The sequence below is a fragment of the Choloepus didactylus genome, chromosome 1, assembly GCF_015220235.1.
Source record: "Choloepus didactylus isolate mChoDid1 chromosome 1, mChoDid1.pri, whole genome shotgun sequence".
NCBI classification, from domain to species: Eukaryota; Metazoa; Chordata; class Mammalia; order Pilosa; family Megalonychidae; genus Choloepus; species Choloepus didactylus.
The window spans coordinates 36,218,901-36,234,683 of record NC_051307.1 but is presented as its reverse complement, the minus strand read 5'-3'; the positions used below and the strand labels follow the sequence as shown (position 1 = coordinate 36,234,683).

Below are 15,783 nucleotides of genomic sequence, written 5' to 3'. Positions count from 1 at the left end.
TACATTAGCATGTATAGAATAACAAGATCTCATTCCCTATTCCCAGTTCCATGTAATTATGTTGTTTAAATAAACTGACCAGACAGGTTAAATTAGTGTGCCACAGAAAATAAAAATTTTGTACCAAATAAACCTCTCTTCCTTTGGTCTTAAACAGAAGTTTGAGTTTTAAAATATAGTCCATATCATCCTTTACCCTGTATTTTAATTTACCTTAGTCCTGACCAAGTCTGTTTCATTCATGTCTCTAATTGTAGTCTAATATCTTTTTCAGCTTCTTTAACAGTTGCTGTATGGAGTAATGCTGACTCCCTCAGGGATAGATACCTAGAGCTGTAGAACTGTAACTCTCAGGGATCACACAGATCCCAAATTTCCAGGGAACTACCAGGTTATACACAAAGAGCTCAACATCTCAGAATTTGGAAATAACAGTTAAACCTCAGGAATAGATGTGACTGCTATAAGAGCTCACAATCTAGAAACCTTTACAATAAGCCTTGTTGAACATTCTGTACTCCTTAATCATTGATTGCCCAATTTCTGCCACCATTCTATCCCCAAATAACCTATGCTCTTGAATTCAATTCTCAGTGTTTGCTTCATTATAGTTAGTTTATATTAGTTATGCCTTAAAATATTTGCTCCTCCGTTTTAGGCTTATTACACTCAACATAATGTCCTCAATATTCATTCATGTAGCTGCATGCTTTACAACAAAAATTATTAAAAAAAAAATTTTAACATAAATTTATGATAACATAAATATATATTTCAAATGAAAAATAGCAAAATTTTCTGCCTGGCCGCCCTTTTGGAGGCCGGAATGCTGAAATCGCAAGCCTGGGGCTTGAAAGGAAATAATGCACTTCTTGTAACTACCCCCCCTTACAATAAATTATGAAATAATGGTGTGTACAGCTTCAACATGAACATCTAGATTTAAAGTTGAGATTATCAGGGGCTTTAAATTGATTATTTTTGAAATTGGTGGAAGTCATTTTTCAAAGTACCTAGATAATTTCTTGGAAATTTAGATAATTTCTTAGAAAGGTAAAAATTGTCTAAGGATAATTATAATGGTTTGAAACTTTTGCATGCCTTTATTGGTTCTGAAACTTTCATCTAATAAGACATCTGCTCTTTGTTTGGGTTGTACTTCCTTTAACCCATATTTTGAAAATTCCCCCAGGAAGAACACTTACCTGGTATGCTTCACTTCACTCAGGTTATTACAACTTTGCACTGTCCATTCTCCAAATACTGAAAGGGGTTGCTTCTTATATTTTTATCCAGGTTTATAGTTATTGATGGCTGGAAGGTTATTCTGATGATGGCTAAACCACAGAAGTCAATACCTCTTTTAGAATGTGGCATAGGAGAGTATCTTTAGGATAACCAAGGGTTTCTTAACACAGAAAAAAGAGATATGAAGGAAATCTTTGATAAATATAACCACATTAAAATTAAGAATTCTATCAAAAGCTTCCCTAAAGAAAAGACTTATAGGGAGAGGATATTTGCTACATGCAAGATAACAATGAATTTATACAAAATTAGATAAGATATGGACTTAGGATTTAGCTACAGTATTGTGATGACAATTCCTGAAATATTTTCAGATCCTTTCATAAAAATAAGATTTTCAACAAAATTAAAGTAACAAGGCATTCTCATAAGCCACAAAATACAAGTGGATAGAGCCAAACTACAGCCACCCACAGTATTTTTGCAGTACTTTGGCTGGTTTAGCAGATGTGAGGCAATAGCAGAATAAATTAGTAAGAGGAGTTCCACTTGTCCTAAGAACCACGGAATACAGAAATTGCCAACAAAAATTGTAAAGAACACCCCTTTCTGGGTGAAATCTTCTGCAAGTAGATCTGAGGACAATGAGTAAAACAAGGAAAAGGTTCCACTAGTTCTAATTTGTGAAAGAGTACAAAAGGACATTAGGGACACTAAAATGTTACAGGAAATCAGAGGGTGCTGAGGCAGTCTAACCCTCAAAGAATTAAAAAATGCTCGAAAACAAGCAAACCACAACTCCATTCCAGAAGGCTAGAGATCATCCTGAGGAAAATTGCTGGGAATAGGATACAGTTGAAATGGACAAGAGCAAAAACTCAATTATCTGAGCTGCATAAGCTCCTCCTCTTACTTGTGTACTATAAGTGACATTCTTAGGTTCACAGGAATTAGTATCAGTTGAGATAGTGTCCATCATCCCCCAAATCTCTAATATCATTCCTTTTCTTAATGCGCAGTCACCTTGGTAAATGACACAAGTCTCTTTAGGGGAAGGATAGGAGATTTGGGTACAGATATTTTTGCAGTACAATTGGGGTCTTTCTCAAAGGAAGTAGGTCTTCCCTTCACTCGGTGGCTCTAGATCTGTGATCTGGCTTAAGTCTTGGAATTAGTTGAGGGGCCATTACTCTTCATTTTGGTAGCTCAAGTCAGACTTCATTCAACAGACTTAGGTAGGCTTTAAGAAGAAAAGCTCTATTTCAGTCTTATGACAGCATGATGAATTAAACATTGTCAAATGTTTCTGCATATCAAACCATTCCAATTGCCTTGGCTCTGCTGCTCAGTATGGTAACTGTCCACCTATCTCTGCTGGTTCAGTGATTTCACTTGACCCCTACTACCCTTAGATTCTATCATTCCCATTGAATTTAGGGAACCCATTTTGAGGGCAGCATTTCTCACTGTCATTTCTAGTGCACAGAGAATAGCCAAACAGCCCTTCAAGGATGGCAATGGTTGTTGCTTCACCAATGTATTTCCCAAAGTTTTGAGGAGGATATTGTCTTCTGAACTCTCCAGTGGCCATAGTTAGCAGGTGGGTGTAGAGGTCTTATATAATAAATTTACTCCAGCATTCCAAACATCCTAAACCTTCATACTTCATATACAGTATAACAAGGAATTTCTGGCATCTCAACTTCATTCACTGTGGGCCAGTTCTGAGTCTTAGTTGCAGTCAACCAATCACAAAAACAATTAGAATTACTCCTAGCCATTTGAGCCAATTAAATTCTGGTGCTCTGCTTAGTGCACCCATATCAATAAATTCAGTCTAAGCCAATCTTATGTTCCTTCAGCTTGATCCAATGTTCATTTCCCACATGTATTCCTCAGGTAACAATATGAATTGGTAAAATTTTGCTGTACTTATGAACTTGATTCTGGATGTAGGCCAAGAGACAATGACAGGTTTCGAGAATAAATATTGAGGATCATCAGTTCCCTGCAAGATCACTGCTTCAGGTGAGGCCATCACAAGTTCTTTAGGCAACAGAAAACTAATCAGACGAAACCAAAGAAGGTTCAGCATAATTTTGGGGTTCAAAGTTCTCAACTTCATGAGAAACTGCCCGTGTGTCCTCATCTGATTTTTAATGATCCACCCTCTCCCAATCAATGCACTAGGTCTAACGAGAAATTGCAATGCAGTGAATTTGATTTGATTTTTAATTCAGTCACAGAATTAGACTTTGGGTTTGGTTTTGGAAACCCTGTGGCTACAGGAGATAAGGAAATCAGAAAACAGATTTCTTGCCCTTTACCTGGACTTCAAGCTGGGAATTTAAAACCCTTAGCTCATTTTCTTTCTCCAAGTACTTTTTCTTTTAAAAAAAAAAATGAATAAGTAGATGACTTTCCAAATATCTATAGGATATTTTCACTTGGAAATCCCACTACCACCTAAATTCAAAATGAAGCAAAACAAAGTCACTTTTACCCACCTAACTTGTTCACTCTCAATTCATTTCATTTCTAGCATCCCCTCAAGTTTTGAAAGGTTGAGTTGCCTTTGACTCTTGCTTCTCTTTTGTCATATTTAAGCAGTTAGTGTTTCTGATAATTTTACTCTCAAATATTCCTTGTATTTGTCTTTTCCATTTCATTCTATGGCTATCACCTTAACCTCAACTGTTACTACTTGATGCTTCTAATTTTTCTTCCTATTGCTAGTCTTGATTAACTTTTGATCTATCTTGCATGCTAGTGACCAATAAACTTACCTAAAATACTATTTTTATGTCACTACATTGACAAGATCATGATCATTGTAATCATTGCTACCATTTATTGGATGTTCTCTATGTACTGTGCTTTTGTACCTACCATCTCATTTTTTGAGAAGTTGATTCTAGTACTATACAACCCAAAATTTCCCCTTTTAACCACATTCAAATACAGAAACCAGTGCTGTTCATTACCAAACCTGTGCCATAATCCCAAATAGAAACTGTACATTTTCAGCCTTAACTATTCCCTATCACTACCACATCCCCTGGTAACCTGTATTCTAGGTACTGCCTCTATGAGTTTGCTTATTCTGGTCATTTCATATCAGTGAGAATACAATATTTGTCCTCTTTTGTGTGGTTTATTTCACTCAACATGATGTTTTCAGTATTCATCCATATTGTTGCCTGTATTGTACTTACTTCCTTTTTACAGCTAAATAATATTCCATTATGTGTATGTAGCACATTTTGTTTATCCATTCATCAGTTGATGGACATTGGTATTCCAGTTTGCTAAAGCTGCCTAATGCAAAATACCAGAAATGGATTGGCTTTTACAATGAGGATTTTTTAGGTCGCAGATTTATAGTTCTAAGGCCAAGAAAATGTCCAAATTAAGGCATCAAGAGGTAGGTACCTTCTCTGAGGAAAGGCCTATGGCATTGGGGTTCCTCTGTCACATGGGAAAGCACATGGCGATGTCTGCTAGTCCTTCTTCTTCTTGGTTCTGGCTTCAAAATAGCTTTCTCCAAAATGTCTCTGGGCTCTGACTCTCCTAGCTTCTCTCTCAGCTACTGTGCAACCTTGCTTGTTTCTCAGAGGGCGTTTCTCTCTAGGCATCTGGAGGTCCTCTCTTAGCTTCTCCAGGGCAAACTCTGGGCTTCATCTCTTAGCTTAGCATCTTTTTTTTTTTTTACAGTTTGAGTTATATACCTTTATTGTAATTCTTCTAAGTAGATTTTGTAACCATATATTTATTGTGGAATATAACATGTATATATAGAAGTGATTGCTTTCCAAGTGCAACTCAACAAGTAGGTAGAAAACAAATTTCAAATAATGTTATGGGTCACAGTTCCACAGTGTCAGTTATTTCCTTATTGTGAAATATAACATAGATACAAAAAAGGTAATAACTTTCAAAGTATAATTTAACAAGTAGCTATATAGGAAATTTCCAAAGTGACTATGAGTTATTTCCTAACTGAAAATTGTTTCAGTTATTTCCTTATTGTGAAATATAATATATATATTTATTGTTAAATAAAGTTGATTAAAAAACATATATACAAAGAGGTCATAACTTTCAAATTGCAACTTAACAAGTAGTTATAGAACAAATTTCAAAGGATGCTTAGAGTTATAGCTCCACCATTTCAATTCTTTCCTTCTAATACCTAGCAACTAAGAAAAAGAAAATTATATCAAGATTCAGCATTCACAATCCTTTGTTAAATTCCATCTTTTCTGTTGCTACTGCTTCCTCTAGTTTAATCACTTTCCCAAACTTCAGGGATGGTTGATACCACCTTGAATTGAGTGCTCCAGGATGTTGTATGTATCTATTTATGTATCTATATATCTATCATCTGTCCCCTGTCTATCTAGGTTTCTGTATCTATCATCTATCTATCTATCTATCCATCCATCTATCTATCCATCTATCTAATCTCTATGTTGTTCCTGTAAGAGAAGACTTAAATTCAAAATGTCAATCAACTAGACTAATTAATTGCAAGACACTGCCTTGCACTTATGAATAGTAAGAAATTGCTACATCCCCATAATCAAGAGACAAAACCTGAAGTCCAAATAGGTTAGCTTTCTTGCCCAATAGTTCATGTTACATTAATGACAAAACAACCCAGCAGTGATAGAAAACTATAAGGTTACTACCTCAATAACTTTTGTGAGTCCCTTCAAGATCCACATGCACTCAAGTAAAATGCTAAATCAAACTGATGTCTTGCTTCCTACCAGGGCTACTTAAATGTGCTGGTATTTCCACATCTTCAGGAAGAACAATATATGGTATTTTATTAGCTTTGTGTTTCTGTGTCAAACCTGGTCCCAATCCGCTAGACCACTCAGCCTCAGAACAATGTCTGTTGAAGACTCATATTTCTCATGGGAACAGAGCCTGAAGAAATGGTTTTAGTGGTAATGAGATTTGGGATAGAGGGAGATCCTGAAGTGAACAGGATTCTTTGATGGCAAGCTCATGTAATAGCCATGGCTTATTTACATTTACTAGGTCTTCTGGGGTAACCTGTTCCCCAGAAGGCAATTAGCAGAGGAAGTGACTAAATTAGGGGATCATCCAAGGAGAATGGATATACATATTTCCCTAATGTGATGCACTTCTTTCTTGGTACAGTAACATTTGGGACTTCCTACTTCATAAAGGAAGCCATCAGAAGTCTCAACATAAAAAGTAAGCAAACAGCTTATCTGTGTTGGCTCCTTCCTCCTTCCTTCCAGTTACAATAAAGAAAATCTCTCTCATCCCCTTTAAAGCTAATCCCTCCATCTGTACTTTAGATTACCTGCAGCATATAACTCTCTATAACTAGCAATGTCTTTGATTCAGCATTAAGAAATTAACAGTAAAATCATCAGTAAACATGTCTAAATTTACTTTCTCTTTTGTGATCTTATACTTCTCTCCCAAACCTTTAAATGTCAGATTACTCACAGCATCCTTCTCTCATCACTATTTAATTTCTCCCTAAGTGAACCCATCTGATTCACTACAGTAATTAGATTTCTCTAGTGAGGATGATACCTCATATCCAAATTTCAACTGGATTTCTCCACTTGGAGATGCACTGCAAATGCACTTTGTTCAAATTAGAAACTTAGGCCCATCTTTGATGTAACTGTCAGTAAGTTTATCTTTTTATCCCTCATATCTAGTCCCCCAAATTACAGATAATACCTAAATATCTCTCAAATCTGTCCACATCTACTTAGCTCCCCAATCTCCAATGGTAGTCACAATTTTTAAGCTGAAAGAAGGTATCTTATGTTCTAATGCAATTATCTCATTAAATAAAGGGTTACATGTGTCTAAAGTAAGTTTGAGGATTTGTACTAGTTACAAGAAATGTTAGGACCCAAACCCAAGACTGCTCTTATGAGTCAGATGTTCTTTTCACTACATCAACATTTGTTGAGATACTGAAATAATTCATACTTTTTATATGTCTAAATTCTATCCCTCCTTCAATACCTAGGCCCTTACATTATCCCTTTAATTGTTTAGCCTCACTTGAACTCTCTCTACCCTGAAGACCTAGTCTGCCTTTGACTTTTATATTGCTTTACATGAGATACACCAGAGTGGCTCATAGTATACTTGTTTGGGAATAAAAAGCATCATAAAGCAATTTTTAAAAAGAAATACTTCAATTGGTTTGGCATAGGAAATGTTTAATGAATATGTGTTATAATTCATTGATTATAGTCAATATAATTTAATTGATTCCTCTGATTATTACCTCTGCTTTAATCACAGCATCCATCCAAGAGAACCAGGGAAATCAGTTATCAGCAACTCTGATGTCCAAATAATTCCCAAAAGTTTGGCCTGACACCAGATGTGGTTAAGTCATCAATTCTGAGGGAAGGAAGTTACTCAGCTGCAGTCCCCCTGCCCAGTCAGTGACAGGAGGGGCAGCTGTGTTGAATGGAAAATTAACCAAAGTCATATTTTTACAACATGATTCTATCTGACTATTCACTTCCCATTTTGTGTTGTTCCAACTCCTTATCTGATTTACACAGCCATGAATTATTTGACCAGTACAGACAATTTTCTATCCTCTCATCTCTCCTCTAAATCTTTGTTCCAGCTATGCTACAATTTATTTTGTTCCTTCTGTATTTTCACACTTTTAAATTGATTCCTTTTGTGAAAACATGCTAATCTCTCTCTATATATATATCATTCTTAGAAACTCTTCTTCATCTGGGTTAGACTTTCATATCTTTTAACTCTGTCTGGGACAACATTTTTCTCTGTTTCTGATAAGTCCTAAGTGATAGGTTATTCCTGACATCTTTACTCTTTATGTGAAATGATTAACACACTTGGACCTACAAGACATTCCAACAATATTCTTTCTCATATCACTGAACTGTTTCTTTATTTTGATATGAGTTTGAGCCTGGCATTTTTGTATAGACTATACAACCCCATACTTGCTATAATACAGGAAAGTACAATATAAATCTTATGCATTCACACAAAATTTCCCAAAATCAATACGCCAAATTTCATGTTCAGAAAAGGAATGCTACAGGAAATGACTACAGTGAAATTATGAAAAATAATTATCTGAGTTTTATAGTAAATAATGAAAGCGGTCAAGATTTATCTGGAAAATAAAATTCAAAATGGTGAGAAAATGTTTTATATATAAAAATATAGTTTATAATAACAATAATAAATGTTACTAACTGCATGTATTTGCAAGACAAAAAATTCTATAGCTGTGCTTTGTTTCAGGAAACAGAACACATTGTTAGGCAGTTAGAACTGGTTCACTGATCCAACCATGCATGCAAATCTACTATTAGAGAACCAGGCTCCCTCCAGCTGCTTTTGTCCACCATTTTTAATGTGTGGCTTTTGTTCTCATGGTGTTTTTGCATCTCCATGCATCTCTTCCAAGTTTTACTGGATGGAATATAGGGTGAAATAAAATGTCTTTTGCTTCATGACAGTTTGCTAAAGGTGCAGCCATCCTATTTACATCTGGCTCTGAATCCCTGGAAAGAATTAAGCTACATGTTTGCATCTAGAGCTAAGGGAAGGCTGCAAGAATGAGGGACTGCAGTATTGCTAAATGAATGAAGGACAGGATAAATGGCCTTACATATGCCTTTAATGTTTGCGTGTTCATCTTAATCTTGTAAAGGGTTTTTCCTTTAAAAGGAATCTCATTTTTGCTACTTTAATAATACATTATCAAGGAAAGACACTGAAGCATAGATTGACTAAACATTTCACTGTATGCTACTGCTGAGTCATAGCAAGTCAGAACTAGATGCATATATTCCATAGTATGTTATCAAATATTAAAAATTGAGTAAGGAACTAACTAAAAGAAAATTGAAAGGTTTACATGAGAGTATCACTTTAAGGAATTTTTTGATAATCATGTAAAACTTACACCCAGAATATTCCCTAGAACTTTCTTAAGAGCCCCTTTAAACTGTTTATTCCTCAGAGTGTAAATAAGAGGGTTCAGCATAGGGGTCACCATGGTGTAGAAGAGGGAAACAAACTTTCCCTGGTCCTTGGATCTACTCTTGGCTGGCTGCAGATACATGAAAATGATGGTTCCATAGAAGATGACAACCACCATCATGTGGGAATAGCAGATCTCAAACACTTTCTGTCTCCCACTAGTTGACTTGATCTGCCTAACAGCCTGGGCAATGCAGCCATAGGACACCAGGATGAATGAGACTGACACTATGAGGAAGAGGATGCTAGCCACAAAAAGCTCAGCTTCATTGAAAGTGGTGTCTATGCAAGACAACTTGATGAGCACAGGGACCTCACAGAAGAAATGATCCACTTGGTGTTGATCACAGAAGGGCAGCTGAAGGGTGAGGGTGGACTGTACCAGGGTGGTGGCAACCCCACTGAGCCATGCCATAGGGGCCAGGATCATGCAGAGATGGGGATGCATAAGGAAAGTGTAATGAAGAGGATGGCAGATAGCAACATAGAGATCATAGGACATCACTGTAAGCAAAACACACTCTGGAACCCAGGGCATGGGAAACATAGAGTTGAACAGCACAGCCACCATATGTAATGGTTTTTGTGGGCTCCCACAAGTTTACCAGGAACTGGGGGATCACACTGCTGATGAACTATAGGTCTAGGAAGGAGAGATGAGAAAGAAAGAAATATATTGGCATGTGAAGTTTGGGTTCCAGTCAAGATACCAGTATGATGGTGGTGTTACCCAAAATGGCTAGTAAATACAAGAATAAGATGACTACAAATAGAGTCTTCTGTAACTGAGGATGATTGGAAAACTCCAACAGGATGACACCTGTCAGGCTGCTCTCATTTGTATTCCTCACCATCCCCATTTGCAGTTCCAGCTACTTTGTCCATCATTTTTAATGTATGGCTTTTGTTTTCATGGTGTTTTTGCAGAGTAGTTTCCAGAATGCTGAGGCATAGATGATCTGCAATGCCAAAGCTTTTAGATGTCAAATATTTGAGTAGTACCATTCCAAATAACCGTAACATCCCTAGATAACTGTGTTTGATCGCTGTGTCAGGAGGAAAGAGAATGCTGCCAATTTAGCAAGAACACACCATTCATTGTTAAGAGACATCGTGATTTTTTTAGACATGTTAAAATGCAAAAGATATGTATATATGAAATATATGCGGTTATTTCATCACTTTTCTCATCGTGATAGTTTAGGAAAGAGGGCTTCTGCGGCTGAGTAATCCTTCAGCCCTAGAAAGTGTCGGCCATTCTTCTCCCCGCCTTAATTTTCAGCTTAGCATCTTGAAATGTATTTTTGTCTGTGTCTCCAACCATCTGGATTTGTGTCAGCTCTCAGCTCTCTCTCTGTCCCTGAGCTATCTTAAGTACTCTAGTAAACTAAGACCCCCCTTGAATGGACAGGGTCACATGTCCATATAAACAACCTAATCAAAAGATCCCACCCACAATAGATCTGCCTCTGCAAGAGTGAATTGAAAGACATAGTCTTGTATGGAAGACATAACAAATTCAAACCAGGACAATTGTTTGCTTCCATCTTTTGTCAGTTACAAATATTGCCACTATGAACATTGGTGTGAAAATGTTCAAATACTCACTTTACCAGGTCATGTGGTAATCCTGTACTTAACTTTCTGAAGAACTGCCTAACTGTCTTTCATAGTAACTGCACCTTTTTACTGTCCCCCAGCAATGAATGAATGTTCCCATTTCTCCACATCCTTTCCAACACTTGTAAATTTTGTATTTTTTTTTTAAATAATGGCCATAAAACGATGTAAAATAGAATCTCATTGTGGTTTTGATTAGCATTTCCCTAACAGGTAATGATGTTGAGTATCTTTTCATTTGTTTTTTTGGCCATTTGTATATCTTCTTTGGAAAAATGTCTAAGTCTTGCCAATTTTTTTCATTGGGTTGTTTGTCTTTTTGTTGTTGAGTTGAAGCATTCCTTTATATATTCTGGATATTAAATCCTTAGTAGATATGTGGTTTCCAAATATTTTCTCCCATTGTATAGGTTTTCATTTTACTTTCATAATAAAGTCCTTTTAGGCACAAAAGTTTTAATTTTGATGAGGTCTATTTTTTTCCTTTGTTGCTTGTGCTTTGGATGTAAAGTCTTAAGAAATCATTGCCAATACAAAGTCCTGGAGATGCTCCCGTATATTTTCTTCTATGAATTTGATAGTTCTCGTTCTCATATTTAGGTCTTTGATCCCTTTTGAGTTGATTTTTTAATATGGTGTAAAGTAGGGGTCCACCTTCATTCTTTTGCAAATGGAGATCCAGTTTTTCCATCACCATTTGTTGAAGTCTGAGACCATAATCTCCCAATTAAGTGATCTTTGTCACCTTGTCAAAAATCAGTTGGCCGTAAATGTGACCGTTGATTTCTGAGCTCTCAATTCTATTGGTCCGTATGCCTGTACTTGTGCCAGTACCATGCTGTTTTGATTACTATGGCTTTGTAATAACTTTTAGGCATGGGAAGTTTGAGTGCTCCAACATAGTTCTAATTTTTCAAGATGGCTTTGGCTGTTCAGAGTCCTTTACACTTCCCTATAAATGTGATCATTAGCCTTTCCATTTCTGCAAAGAACAGTGTTGGAATTTTGATTCAGATTGTGTTAAATCTGTATTGCTTTGGGAAGAATTGAAATCTTAACAATATTAAAGCCTTCCAATCCATGGCCATAGAATATCTTTCCATTTATTTAGGTCTTCTTTGAGTTCTTTTCGCAATGTTTTGTAGTTTTCTATGTACAACTCTTTTACATCCTTGGTTAGATTTATTCCTAAATATTTGATTCTTTTAGTTGCTATTGTAAATGGAATTTTTTTCTTGATGTTTTCTTCCCATAGTTCATAACTAGTGCATAGAAATACTACTGATTTTGGAGTGTTGATCTTGTACCCCGCCGCTTTGCTGAATTCATTTATTAGGTCTAGGAATTTCATTGTGGATTTTTCCAGATTTTCTGTATATAGGATCATGTCATCTGCAAATAGGGAAAGTTTTACTTCTTCCTTTCCAATTTGAATGCCTTGATTAATTGCTCTGGCTAGAAATTCCAATGCAATGTTGAATAACAATGGTAACAGTGGCCACCCTTTTCTTATTCCTGATATTAGTGGGAAAGCTTTCAGTCTTTCACCATTAAGTAGCATGTTAGCTGTGGGTTTTTCACATATTCCCTTTATCATGTTCTATTCTTAGTGTTCTGAGTGTTTTTATCAAAAGGTGCTGTGTTTTGTGCAAGCCTTTTCTGCATCAATTGAGAGCACGTGTTTTTTTTCCTTCATGCTATTAATGTGGTATATAATATTAATTAATTTTCTTATGTTGAGCCACACTTTTATAACTGAGATAAATCACACTTGATCATGCTATGTTATTCTTGTAATGTGTTGTTAGATTTCATTTGCTAGTATTTTGTTGAAGATTTTTGTTATTATATTCATAACAGATATTGGTCTATAATTTTCTTTTCGAGTATCTTTACCAGGCTTTGATTTGAGAGTGATGCCCTTGTAGAATGAATTAGGGAGTGTTCCTGCCTCAATTATTTGGAAAAGTTTGAGCAGGATTGGTGCTAATTCTTCTTGGAATGTTTGCTACAATTCCCCTGTGATGCTTTCTGGTTCTGGGCTTCTCTTTGTTTAGGAAGTTTTTGATTACTGATTTAGTCTCCTTACTAGCTATCGTTTTGTTGAGCTCTTATATTTCTTCAGTCAGTGTAGGTTCTTTGTGTGTTTCTAAGAATTTGTCCTTTTCATCTAGGTTATTAATTTGCTGACATACAATTGTTCATAGTATCTTCTTGTCCTTTGTATGTCAGTGGGGTCAATAATATCCCCCTTTTCATTTCTGATTTTAGTTATTTGTGTCTTCTCTTTTTTTTCTTCATCAGTCTAGCTAAAGGTTTGTCAATTTCATTGATTTCTTCAAAGAACCAACTTTTGGGTTTGTTGATTCTCTCTATTTTTCTTTTTAATTCTGTTTCACTTATTTCTGCTCCAATCTTTATTTCCTTCCTTCTGCTTGCTTTGGGGTTAGTTTGCTCTTCTTATTCTAGTTCTTCCAGTTTTGAGGTTAAGTCTGATTTGAAATCTTTCTTCTTTATTAATGTAAGCATTTAGAGGTACAAATTTCCCTCTCACCGGTGCCTTTGCTTCATGCCATAAGTTTTGGTATGTTGTATTTTCATTGTCATTTGCCTCAACATATTTCTAATTTCCCTTGTGATTTCCTCTTTAACCCATTGATTAAGAGTATGTTGTTTAATTCCTACATAATTGTGACTTCTCCTTTGTTGTTCATTTCTAATTGATTCCATCAAGATCAGAAGAGATACATTGTGTGATTTCAGTATTTTTTAATTTATTGAGACTTGTTTTGTGACCTACATATGGTCTATCCTGGAAAATGATCCATGCTCACTCAGAAAGGTGTGTATTCTGTTGTTGGGTGATGTGTTCTATGTATGTCTGCTAGGTATACTTGGTTTAGAGTATTGTTCTAGTCTTGTATTTCCTTATTGCTCATCTGTCTAGATGTTCTATTCATTAAAGAAAGTGGTGTATTAAAGACCTCTGCTATTAATGTAGAACCATCAGTTTCTCCCTTTATCAGTATTTGCTTCATACATATTGACCGTCTTCTCTTAGGTGCATATATATTTATAATTTCACCTCTTTGTGTTGAACTGATCCCTTTATCCATGTGTCATGTCCCTTTTTGTCCCTTGTAACAGGTTTTGACATAAAGTCTTTTGTATCTGATATTATAGAGCTACTCCAGCTCTCTTTTGGTTACAACTTGCACAGTATATTTTTTTCCATCCTCTCACTTTCAGCATACTTATGTCTTTGAATTTAAGGTTAGTGTCTTGTAGACAGCATATAGTTGGGTCATGTTTTTTATCCATTCTGCCTATCTCTGTCTCTTGACTGAAAAGTTTAATCCATTTACATTTATAGTCACTACTGATAATACAGGACTTTCTTCTACCATTTTCATATTTAGTCTTTGTAAGTCTTACACCTTTTTTGTCCTCCAATTCTTCCATTAATACCAACTTTCATATTTGATTTTTTTGTACCATATTGAATCATTTCACATTTCTTTCTGGATATATTTTTCATATATTTTCCTTGTGGTTAACATAGCTTTAAAATTTTACATCCTAAATATATAACAGTCCTATTTGGTTTGATATCACCTTAACTTCAATAGCATACACATACACATTTCCTATACCCTTGTGGCCCTCCACCATTTTTTATACTTGGTACAAATTATAAATTTGTACTTTGTATATCCAAAACCACAGACTTGTCATTACTTTGTTTATGTTTGCATTTTAACACCTTTAGGAAGAAAGAAGTGGAGTTCATACCAAAAAATATAATAGTGCTGGTATTTATAATTACCCAAATGGTTACCTTTACCAGAGTTCTTCATTTCTTTATGCCACTTTGAACCACTGTCTAGTGCCCTTTTCTTTAAGTCTGAAGAACTCCCTTTAGGATTGAATGTAGGACAAGTGTAGTAACAATGAGCTTCCTAAGCTTTTGTTTATTTGGGAATATCTTAAAGTCTCCCTCATTTTTGAAAGAATGCCTCACCAGGTATAAAGTTCTTGGGTGGCATTTGTTTCCTCTCAGCACTATATATCAACCAACTGCTTTCATGCCCCCATGGTTTCTGATGAGAAATCAGCACTTAGTCTAATTGGGGCTCCCTTATATATAACATGTTGCTTTTTTCTTGCAGCTTTCAGAACTCTTGTCCTCTGAATTCAACAGCTTGAAAAATAATGTGGTGGGGGCATATTTTTCAAGTTTATATTGTTTGGTATTTTCTGGGCTTCTTGGATGTGCATATTCACTTCTTTTGCTAAGTTTGGGAAGTTTTCTCTGATTATTTCTTTGAATAGTGCTTCTGCCCCTTTCTCTTTTGGGACTCCCATAATGTGTATATTGGTATACTTGATGGTGTCCCAGAAAGCTCCTAGGCTGTTTTCACTCTTTATAATTCTTTTTTCTTTCTCTTCAGCCTGACTTATTTCAATGGTATTGTCTTCAGGTTTGCTGGTTCCTCTGCCAGCTCCAATTTGCTGTTGAAACCCTCCTGGGCATTTTGCATATCAGTTATTGTGGCCTTTAACTCCAGTAGGTTCTTGTTTCATCCTTTTTAAAATCTCCCTTTCTTTATTGAGATTCTCATATTGTTCATTCATTGTTTTCCTGATAATATTTAGTTCGTTCTTTTAATTTTCCTTCATCTCCTTGAGCATGCTGAAGGTCATTTTTAAAAGTCTTATCCAGTAACTCCACAGTCTGGTCTTCTTTGTTGATGTTTTCTGGATTCTTATCCTCTTCGTTAGGATGGTTCATTGTTACCTGTTTCTTTGTCTTGTACTCTTGTTGCACACTGTACATTTTAATATTTTAAAATGTTAACTCTAGGG

General features: G+C 35.7%; 1 pseudogene; it reads right to left on the bottom strand.

Annotated features, from left to right (window-relative positions):
- Positions 1-9,205: 9,205 nt before the first annotated feature.
- LOC119507003 lies at positions 9,206-10,157 on the bottom strand (annotated as a pseudogene).
- Between the last annotated feature and the right edge of the window lie 5,626 nt (positions 10,158-15,783).